Source organism: Trichechus manatus, unplaced genomic scaffold (assembly GCF_000243295.1).
Source record: "Trichechus manatus latirostris isolate Lorelei unplaced genomic scaffold, TriManLat1.0 scaffold00057, whole genome shotgun sequence".
NCBI classification, from domain to species: Eukaryota; Metazoa; Chordata; class Mammalia; order Sirenia; family Trichechidae; genus Trichechus; species Trichechus manatus.
This window is the reverse complement of record NW_004443993.1, coordinates 13594913-13607056: the sequence shown is the minus strand read 5'-3', so window position 1 is coordinate 13607056 and position 12144 is coordinate 13594913.

Genomic DNA, 12144 nt, shown 5'->3' with positions numbered 1-12144 from the left:
AGCTTGCTGAAGCCATCATAGTGTGCCTGTTTATGTGATTTGATATTGCTTGTTGTCTCTGAGCCATCAATAAGTTATTATATTTATGTTTGCTTACTGTGTCCTAGCTTCTTGTTTTGCTTTGTTTTGATATGCCCAAATAGCTGCTCGTGTAAGCTAGTTTGATTATTGGCGCCTTTGAAGCTCTAACATTCTGTCACCAGGTGGTTAGATCTGTTACTAGGTATGTGAATCCAGGAGTCCGTTTACATTTCTTGTATGGAATCAGCTCAGTTGTCCAGATAGTCAGTCACCAAGTGTGTGGTGCAGGCTCTCACCTACAGTCCTAGACAGGCAGGGGTGATTGGAGTAGGCACAGGTCTCTGGCTGCAGTAGGGGGTCATGTGCTGAGCAAGGCCAGAAGCTGATGGCTGCCCTTGAGTGTCTAGGAGGAAAGCTCGTCCCTGTTCTGAGAGTGCAGAGGTGGGTGGGTTTTGCAGCCAGACTATGGGCACCCAATGCTGTTGGCTGTAAGGACTAGGAGGCAACACTTATTCTTGGACCCCTGTCACAGGTGGCTAGGTGGCGTGTGTGGAGCCACCAGTCCTCAGGCCCCTGATGTGGATAAGTGAGGACCCTGCTTAATGGACAGGGCAGTAGCAAATGTCACAAATCTGCCACTCCACCATATAGCTGATACAGTAAATTTAGGCTTCAGGTATATACCCTGTTGCACTGTGGTAATGAGGGCCTACACTGTTGAAATGGGCCCATACAGGTCTATGCAGGGGTAAAAGGCATTCAAAGTCCATGGACCCCTTATGTCTGTGCCTAGGCAAAGGAGCTGTGCCTGCCCGGAGTTCCTGGTTTAGGGGAGCTGACAGATTATTTTTTCCTGTTTGTTAATTTGTTCCCTCTCCAAGGACAGGAGAATGGCTCAGGGTGCATGATGGGTCCTACTTCTGGCCTAGGAGATGCGGCAGTCACTGAAGCCGGCCTGGGACCCAGTGCAGAGTGGGGAGGGGCAGGTAAATGGGAGAGAGGTTCTTCCCAAACGGGGTGTTTTTTGATCCACTCGGTAAGTTAAACACATGTACGTATCTTTTGCCGATTGAATGCCACTTTTCGCTGGCTCTGGAGGCCTGAGCAGACTCTCCACCACTCATTCTCTCCTGCGTGGAACTCGTGTCCTGAACGCCATTGCTTGCCTCACCAGACCCTCCAGACGATCTAGTTTGCAGGGCGCCGGTTTCCACCGGCTCAGGTCTGGCAACTCCTCGCTGCTTCTGAACCATCTCTCCCTCCCCCTGCCACTCAGTCCAATACCTCAGCTTTGCCTTTAATGGTCAGGCTTCTAGATTGTCATATAATTGAGTCACTTGTTTTCTCAGGTCTGTTGTAAGAGGGACCACTGGAAACATCTGACTACTACACCATCTTGGCCCCACCTGTTGCATAAATTTGAATATTAGTCTTGTTACCTGGTTTTTCTTGTAGACATATGGATGTTATCCTGTCACTGACAGCATTGTACTTTAGATCTTGAAATGTTCTTTTTGATGATGAATGCAATGCCATTCCTCTTCAAGTTGTCATTCCTGGCATAGTAGACCATATGATTGTCCAATTCAAAATGGCCAATACCAGTCCATTTCAGCTCACTAATGCCTAGGATATCTGTTTGTGCATTCTATTTCATTTTTGACGAGTTCCAATTTTCCTAGACTGATACTTCATACATTCCACATTCCGATTATTAATAGATGTTTGCAGCTGTTTCTTCTTAAGTCATACTACATCAGCAAATGAAGGTCCCGAAAGCTTGACTCCATCCACGTCATTAAGGTAGACTCTACTTTTAGGAGAGGGCCCTTCCCCAGTCATATTCCAAGTGCCTCCCAACCTGGGGGGGCTCATCTGCACTATATCAGACAATGTTCTGCTGCTATTCATAAGGTTTTCACTGGCTCGTTCTTCTCAGAAGTTGACCGCCAGGTCCTTCTTCCTAGTCTGGCTTTAGTTTGAAAGTTCAGCTAAAACCTGTCAGCCGTGGGTGACTTTGCTGGTGTTTGAATACCAGTGGCATAGCTTCCAGCATCACAGTAACACATAAGCCCTCACAGTAGGACAAACTGACAGAAGCATGGGGTTCCAACTTGTATAGCTCTGCTTTATTCGCTTGGTGTTTTGTACCTATCTTTATGTTTGTGAGATCTTCCCCTGCTATGAATAGAATGATATTAAACCCATCTACCATGTCTGATTTTGTAACTGTATGTTTAAGTACAGAATTTCTGGCTGGTTCCTGTCAAATCTACAGTGTCGTTTGTTACTGTTTCCCGTTTCTCCCTTAGCCTCGTGACCATGGTAAGCGCAGGTATTTTATATCTGTACGTGTTTCTGTTGGCTGTGCTTGTTCATTCCTTGTGTCCCTGATAGTTTGATGTTCTGTGATACATGTTACATTCATTAGATTTTCCTTTTCAACAATTTTTAACATATACTAAATAAAGTACAACCACCTTTCATATATTTGTACTCAAGGATCAACAGCTGTCATTATGTTAGATGTTTTAGTTAAAGACATACTTGAAGATATAATTTTTCTCCTTCCAAGAGGTTTTTTTTTTTTTTTTTTTTTTTGCTATGCCATGTGTCTGGAGTTGCTGCCAGTCACAGAAAGCTTACAACATTCAGAGCTTGAGATTCCCGTAACAGCCAGGCCTCGAAGTCCTGTGTTGTATTGCTATGGCTGCCACTTTGGGGAAGCCTGAGCTCCAGCTTCTGCCCCTACATCTCAACCTTGTTTACATAGTTTTCTAACTGAATCAGCCTCCTACTGCTAAAGTTCATCTTAAAGGCTTGGCTTCTCTCTCTCCAATTCTATATTCTTCTGAATTGTGTCCAGCAATTCATCAATATCATATTTCTTTCTTTAATATTTTTATGAAGATGTATCTTATTTCATCTATACTTTTTAGGTGTCTTCACTGGAAGACTTGGTCCAAATTACTGAAAGTGGAAGTCTCATTTGTCCTTTGAACATTTATTAAAATTTAGCGTATCTATCTTTAGTGGAGCCCTGGTCGCTCAGTGATTAAGAGTTTGACTGCTAACCAAAAGGTCGGCAGTTCAAATCCACCAGCTGCTCCTTGGAAACTCTTTGGGACAGTACTATTCTGTCCTAGAGGGTTGCTATGAGTCGGAATCGACTCAACAGCAAGTGGTTATCTACAGTTAGATTTTTATTTTTCTCTCAAAATAGATATTGTCATTGTGTGCCTTTGGGTAGATTCCAACTCACAGCGGCCCTACAGGACAGAGTAAAACTGCTCCATAGCATTTTCAAAGTTGTGATCTTTACGGAAGCAGACTACCACATCTTTCTCCTGTGGAGTGGCTGGTGGGTTTGAATTCCCAACCTGTTGGTTAGCAGCCAAGCGCTTGACCACTGTGCCACAAAGCCTCCTTCAGATAGATACACGTGTATGTATATACCTGCATCTACATTTATAAAATTGTAAGACGCGTGAAGAAATCTACCAGACTTTATATAACTTGGGAAACAAAACATGTATTTCAAAGGAAAGAGTCAAAATTGAAGGAAATAAAATCTCTCTAATCTTTAAAACACAGCTTTTATCTTTTAAAACATTAATGGCACTTCTAAGACTTATCTGGAGGTTATTTCAAGGAGAAACAGATAAGACTGTTGATTAAAAAAAGAGTATATCTAACAGAAATCTATGGCAGTAAGTCTGGGCCTCTTGAGGTGGGGCCCTGGCCTGCTGAGGCCTTGGGCCATTTTTCAGGTGACAGTGGAGGGGGGTAGGTGTTTCCCAGTGCGTTGCTGTCCCATAGCTGCTAAGTTATTCTGGGTCCTATTCCTGGTGCTCTCCCACCACTGCTCTCACCTGCACCATTACACCTACCCTGTGTCCCTCTCCATGGGTGCATGCTCCATTTTTCCTGCCCTCTGCCTGTGAGTTCCCCCAGCCACTCTACTTCACTCTGTTTTCCTGGGGTTTCTGGGACTCAAATCTATGCTGCGCTCCTGCGCTCCTCTCAGGCCTGCCTCATCCCAGTACACACTTTGCCCACCTTGTCGCTCCCTCCCAGGCCTGTCTCAGTCTGAGTCCTCTGTTTTGCTCCCTCCCTGGGCTTCCTGATAATTATGATAAAGCTGCTGCTGCCACCTGTGGCTGTCTCAAAATGACCACACCCAGCTGGGCAGCAAGTAGGGTCTAGAAGGTCCACGAATCCCACCTCCCTGCAGTCCCCACTTCAAATCTCCCCTAATTTGGTGCTCAGCCTGGTTCTCTAATCCTTCACTTCGTGTCCAAAGTTCCAAGATGGCTAGTTTCGCAGGTTTTTGTTTTGTCATTGTCGTGGGGATTGTGAGGGCGCTACTATCTGTGCCGCCATCTTGCCCCTCCTCCTCCTGACTTCTGTTTTGAATCCTGCAGATTCTAGAAGAAGTGGCAGGGTAAGGGGGAGAAAGGTTCATTTTTGACAGTGTTTTCATCATACACGTTCCCTCAGGTCCAGTCGTTGGGTGGTTTATCTGGGGTAAGCACATTCACATACTTAAACTGACATGACAGTTTTTCGGCTATACAGACAGGTAGGGTATTCATTCTTTTCTAATAAGAAAGTCTACTTTGGAAATAAATCCATTCTGGACAGTGACTTAGAGTGGGGTTCAGCAAACATTTTTATAAAGGGCTAGTTAGTAAACATTTTAGGCTTTGCAGACCATATATTCACCTTTGCGAAGACTTAACTCCGCCCTTGTAACACGAAAGCAGCTGTGGACAGTACATCCATGAATGGCCGTTGCCGTGTTCCAAAAGCACAGTATTTATAAAAGCAGCTGTCAGGCAGATTTGGCCTGGGGCTGTGTAGTGGGTTGACCCCTGACATAGAGGGTAGATTCAGATGTAGGGAGCAGGCAGATCACAGAAGACACTGGAAAACTAATAGAAGAAATCACGTGCAGCTTCCTTTCTGATAGTGGGACTCGCCTGTGAAAGTCCTGGATGATTATGTCACTCCGGCTCTGCCCTGTGTCCCTGGCCAATGCTGATGTGACTGTCAGACCCTCCATCATCCTGACCTTCCCCTATACTAACCTACCCCGTTTTAAAAAAGAAGTTGCCTTTGAGTCAACTCAGCCTCATGGCAGGCATTGAGTTTCTTCTGTTTATGGTGATGGAACATTTGACAACAGATAACTGGTGATGGATGCACAACATGATTAATGTAATTGATGGTACTAAATTGTACACGTGAAAAACGTTAGTATCGGTGAATGTGTTTTATACATATATTTACAAAAAATAAAAAACCTTAATTTCAGGGTAGGGCAGAGAACAGAACTGCGAACTGTCCTTTTGTTTTGTTGTTCATATTCCATGTATTATATTATTCTTACTTTTGTATTTGGAAAAGGAAATACATACCCATGATAAAAAGTATATATTCAAATAGTACAGGGTATACAATGAAGGCTCTTTCTCACTCTTGACCTCAATCCTCCTCCCCAGAGGAATCCTTGTCATTTTCTTGTGTATCCAGAGACAGTCTATGCATACACAAACACAAATTACTTTTTCTACGTCAAAAGATTACCATACCTATTGTTTGCACTTTGCATTCTTGATTTGTTCACTTAGTATGTCTTGGAGATCATTCCACACAGCACATAGGTATTGACGCCTCTGTCTCTAACAGCTAATGGTAAATATTGCATGGATGGACCATAAGGTATTACCCAGTTTTCTAGTGAAGACTACTCTTTTCTTTCCTTCCTATAGACAATGTTGCAAGCCAGTCTTGCCCTTCATGCACCTGTGTAGTATCTGTAGAATAAATCCCTAGCAGTGAAATTTTGTTAAGTCAACGGATACACTTTAAAAGGTACACTTTTAAATTTTGATAGACGCTACCAAATTGCCTTCTGTAGGAATTGTGCTGATTTAAACTGTACCAGTAATATATAAAAGTCCCTGATTCCTCCATACCATCACTAACAGTGTTAACTGTGATCTTTGCCAAACTGGAAGGTAAAAAATAGAATTCCACGAGAATGCCACTTTGGAAGACAGTCTGGCAGTTTTCTTACACATCTAAATATAGGCCTACCATTCTGGTCCAGCAATAGCACTCCTAGGTATTCACCCAAATGGGTCAAAAACGTATACCCATTTAAAAACCTGCACACAAAGGTTTACAGCAGCTTTATTCATAATTACCAAAAATTGGAAGCAACCGAGATGTCATTCAGTAGGTGAATGGGTAAGCAGATGGTGATGCGTCCATACAATGGAGTATTATTCGTAATAAAAAGAAACACACTATCGAGCACACACTACAGGGGAAGTCAACACAACTGAACTAAACCAAAGCTAAGAAGTTTCCTGAATACAACCAAACACTTTGAGGGATGGAGAAGCAGGGGTGGGGGTCTGGGCACCATGGTTTCAGGGGACATCTAGGTCAACTGGTATAACAAAGTTTAAGAAAATGTTCAGCATCCCACTTTGGTGAGTGGCGTCTGCAGTCTTAAAAGCTAGTGAGCAGCCATCTAAGATGCATCAATTGGTCCCAACCCAGCTGGAGTAAAGGAGAATGAAGAACACCGCAGACACAAAGTATTAGCCCAAGAGACAGAAAGGACCACATAAACCAGAGACTTCAACAGCCTGAGACCAGAAGAACTAGATGATGCCTGGCTACCACCAATGACCACCCTGACAGAGAATATAACAGAGTCCCTGCTGGAGCAGGAGAAAAGTGGGGCGCAGAACTCGAATTGATGCATTTGAATTATGGTGTTGGCGAAGAATATTGAATATACCGTGGACTACCAGAACAATAAACAATTCTGTCTTGGAAGAAGTACAGCTAGAATGCTCATTAGAAGCGTGGACGGTGAGACTTTTCATGTACTTTGGAAATGTTATCAGGCAGGACCAGTCCCTGAAGGACATCATGCTTGGTAAATTGGAGGGTCATCAAAAAAAAGGAAGACCCTCAACAAGATGGACTGACACAGTGGCTGTAACAATGGGTTCAAACATAGCAACTGTGAGGATGGTGCAGGACTGGGTAGTGTTTTTTTCTGTTGTACGTAGGGTCTCTATGAATCACCACCTAAGAACAACATGATGTTAATGAGGCAGGATTAGAGGCAGTTATGTTAGTGAGGCAGGACTAGAGGCAGTTATGTTAGTGAGGCAGGACTCAATCTACAAGATTAGGTTGTGTCTGAAGCCAGTATCTTTTGAGATATAAAAGAGACAAGCGAGCAGAAAGACACGGGGACCTAATACCACCAAGAAACAAGAGCCAGGAGAATAGTGCGTCCTTTGAACTTGGGGTCCCTGCGCTGTGAAGCTCCTCAACCAGGGAAGACTGATGACAAGGACCTTCCCCCAGAGCCGACAGAGAAGAAAGCCTTCCCCTGGAGCTGGCACCCTGAATTTGGACTTCTAACCTCCTAGACAGTGAGAGAACAAATTCTCTTTGTTAAAGCCATCCATTTGTGGTATTTCTGTTATAGCAGCACTGGATGACAGACAGGAAAGTGAGGGAGGGATGCAGAGAGGGAGGAAGTGGAGATGACTGAGTTGTCCTCATTTGTCTCTTCTGTAAAGCTTCTGAGCAAACTCCAATGCAAGGTTTGCATCTTAAGGATCAAATGTCTCAAATGTTGATTTAGTAGATCTAGTCTAGAAAAATAATCGGAACGTGGAACATAGAAAGTATGAATCAAGGAAAATTGGAAGTTGTCAAAAATGAAATGGAATGCATGAACATCAATATCCTAGGCATTAGTGAGCTGAAATGGGCTAGTATTGGCCATTCTGAATTGGACAAACATATGGTCTACTATGCTGGGAACGACAAATTGAAGAGGAACTGCATCACATTCATCATCAAAAAGAAAATTTCAAGATCATGAATTACAAAGGTGTCACTGACAGGATAATATGCAGTCGCCTAAAAGAAAGACCAGTTAATACGACTATTGTTCAAATTTATGCACCAATCACTAATGCTATGATGATTAAGACTGTGTGTCGCCTTGGCTGGGCCATGATTCTCAGTGGTTTGGCAGTTCCATAATGATGCAGTTATCCATTTTGTGATGTGATCACCTCCATGATGTGATCCAAGGTGAGCCATAAAGTTGGACATGCACAGCAGTATTCATCATTAAATGGAAGTGGTTTCTCACACCCGAGCAGGACCTGAAGCCACAAGCTGCATGAGGAAGTGGCCCAGATGCCCATGGTCTCCACTCCTGTCACGTGACCTTCCGTCTCCCACTCTGCACCTATGGCCTCATGGGGAGTTCTTTATGATCAGTTGACTGGGGAAGAGAAAACTCATTCCTGGTTTCCAGATGGCGCTGCATGATATGCAGGCACCACTCAAAACTGGACACTGGCAGCACTGCAGCCTCTTTCTGGGACCTTCCTTAAGGACAGTGATGAAAGGAAATCCTCCCACTGGGCGGAACATCGAGCAGTGCACCTAGTTGTTCACTTTGCTTGGAAGGAGAAATGGCCAGATGTGCAATTGTATACTGATTCATGGGCTGTGGGCAATGGTTTAGCTGATCAGGGACTTCAAAGGAACGTGACTGGAAAACTGGAGACAGGAAGACATTGAGAAGATATGTTGGTAGATCACTGGGAATGGTCCAAAAAAGTGAAGATATTTGTCTCATTGTGAAGGCCCACCAAAGAGTGAGATCGACAGAGGAGGATTTTATCAAGTAGATAAGATGACACGTCCTGGGGAAACCAGTCATCCTTTTTCCCCAGCCAATCCAATGGGCTCATGAACAAAGTGGCCGTGGTGACGGGCACGGAAGTTATGGACTCAGTCACCAAGTCTGACTTGGCTACAGCCACTGCTGAATGCCCAATCTGCCAGCAGCAGAGACCAATACCGAGTCCCTGATAATGGCACCATTCCTCAAGGCAGTCAGCCAGCAACCAGGGAGCAGATTGCTTACATTGGACCACTTCCATCATGTAAAGGGCATTTCACTCTTAATGGGATAGGCAGTCTGGATACAGACTTGCCTTCCCTGCACGCAATGCTTCTGCCAAAACTACCATCTGTGGACTCACAGACTGCCTTACCCACTGCAATGGTATCTCACACAGCATTGCCTCAGATCAAGGGAATCACTTCAGAGAAAAGTGCAGCAATGGGCCCACGCTCGTGGAATTCACCAGTCTTACCATGTTCACCATCATCCTGAAGCAGCTGGCTTGAAACCATAGAGTGGCCCCCTAAAGACACAATTACAGTGCCAGCTAGGTGGCAATAGTTCACAGGGTTGGGGCAGTGTTCTCCAGGAGGCTGTATATGCTCTAAACCAGCATCCACTATATGGTGTTGTTTCTCCCATAGCCAGGATTCACGGTTCCAGGAATTAAGGGGTGGAAATGGGTGTGGCATCGCTCACTATTACCCCTAGTGACCCACTCACAAATTTTCTGCTACCTGTCCTGCAAGCCTATACCTATACTCTTCAGGTCTAGAGATCTTAGTTCCAAAGAGAGGAATGCTTCCACTGGGAGACACAACCCAGATTCCATTGACCTGGAAGTAAAGAAGGTCACCCAGCCACTTTGGGTTCCTCATGCCTCTGTATCAACAAAGAAGGGAGTTACCATATTGGCTGGTGAGATTGATCCTATCAAGGGGAAATCGAATTGGTGTTGCATAATGGAGGTAAAGATTATGTCTAGAATATAGATGATCCCTTAGGGCATTGCTTAGTACTACCATGTCCTGTGATTAAAGTCAATGGGAAACTACAGCAACCGATTTCTGACCTACTAATGCCCAAACCCTTCAGGAATGAAGGTTTGGGTCACCCCACCAGGTAAAGAACCACAACCAGCTGACGTGCTTGCTGAGGGCAAAGGGAATACAGAATGGGTGGTGGAGGAAAGTAGTTCTATGTACTAGTTACAACCACATGACCACTTGCAGAAACGAGGACTGTAATTGTTGTATTTCTTCCTTGTATGTGTGCATCAAATATTTATTTATAAAATATAAGATGTAAACAGGGCTACTGCATTTTTGGTTTTACGTATGTTGTATCATTTTAGGCCCAAGTATGACCTTGTTAACTGTATTTAGAGATTGTATATGGTTTAAGGAAATGTGTACAGGTGCCAAGTTGACAAGGGGTAGACTGGGATGGTTAAGGCTGTATGTTAATTTGGCTGGGCCGTGATTCTCAGTGGTTTTGCAGTTATGTAATGATGTAGTCATGCTCCATGATGTGATCTGATGTGATCAGCCAATCAGTTATAAGGAGAGTTACCTCTCGGGGGTGTGGCCCGCATCCAGTATGTATATGGACGTTCTGGCAAAGCTCCTTTCTTGCTCTGGATCCTGCATCCAGGTCATCCTCACGTGAACTCCAGTTCTCAGGACATGAGCCATGGCCTGCCGTATTGCCCGCCGATCTTGGAATTCGTCAGCCTCTGCATCCTGTGAGCTAGCGCCCTGCCGTCTTACTTGACAATCCTGGGATTCCTTGGCCTCCACAGTCCGTGAGCCAGCACCCTATCTTACCTGCTGATCTTGAATTTGTCAGCCTCCACAGTCCGTGAGCCAGCAGCCTGACGTCTGAACTGCCAGTCTTGGGTTCATCAGCCCCTGCAGCTATGTGAGTCAGGAAAAGCCTCCAGCCTGACACCTTACCCACAGACTTGGGACTTGCCAGCCTCTACAACCGTGTGATCCCTTTCCTTGGGATAAAGACATATATACATATACACACATATATATGCTTCACTGATTTTGCTTCTCTCGAGAACCCAGCCTAAGACATTTGGTACCAGGGGTGGTTCTAGAGAAACAAAATTGTAAGGGTAAGTTTTCTAAATTGGTTCTCAAGTCTGGTTAAAGATGTTAATAACTCTGCTTCTAGTAGTAAAGTGGGCACTACTAATCCATGGCATGAGGTGGCAAGTTAATATACAAAATGTTACCAACAATGGATGAAGTACTGGTGAGAATCAAGGCTCTGGGTGATCGCACACTTGATACCTTTCTACAATTTTGTCAGCATAAGCATAGAGAAGCTAGTCGGTATGTCCTACCATCGCTAGACAAAGTGGTGAAGGAAAGAGATGAGCTCAGGGCTTCAGAATCACAGCTCAAGTCCTGCATAAAAGACTTCAGAGTTGCCACTTGTTTCCTGAAAGCCTTATTTCTTAATATTAACAGAGCTGATATTGTGAAAAACCAGTCTTTTCGTAAGAGTGGCTGAACTATGCCAACTGAATTCCCAACCTCGAATGGTGTCTGAAGGTAAAGCAAGGACACTGATGGGAAGACACAGAATCCTGGAAGTTGGGATGGGGACATATGAGCAGATAATCAGGACGCTGGGGACACTGAGCCCATAAATTCTGTCGAATCTCTCCTACCAACAGAACCAGCCTCTTACTCGCATCTGAAGAGATCACTCCATCTCTGTCCCGGAAGCCACCCTCCCCAGTGAGACCATTATCCCCTCCATCGCCATCTGATGAGATTAATGCAGCTTTGTCTGAGAGATCACCTGGGCAGTATCTGAGTCACTGCCTGGAGTAGATGCCTTAAAAAACATTGCTGAATGTTCCCAGGACCCAACCCCACCACCCATTTTTGCTTCTACACCTATAACTAGACTTAAGTCTTAGTGAGCCCCAAAAGGTGAAGTACAAGTTGTGACTCAAGAGAAGACATGCTATCTCCAAAAGAACTGCTTGACTTTCCTAATACGTACGGAAACCTGGGGAATTTGTGTGGGAATGGCTATTAAGGGTGTGGGATAAAGGTGCAAAGAACACAAAGTTGGATCAGTCTGAGTTTATTGACGTGGGCCCACTAAGGACAGATTCTTTGTTCAGTGTTCCAGCTCGAGAGGTTAGGAAAGGATCTAATAGTTTATTTGGTTGGGTTGCTGAAGGATGGATTACGAGGTGGCCTACACTACATCAAGCGGCTCCTACTAAACAAGGGCCTCCCGAAACAACCGAGAAACAAAACTGCAGGAGACGGGATGGGACCCTGGGCAGGCCCAGCCCGGCACCGTGAGGGGCAGCCTGTCTCTGTCTGTCTGAGGGGCCCCCAGGC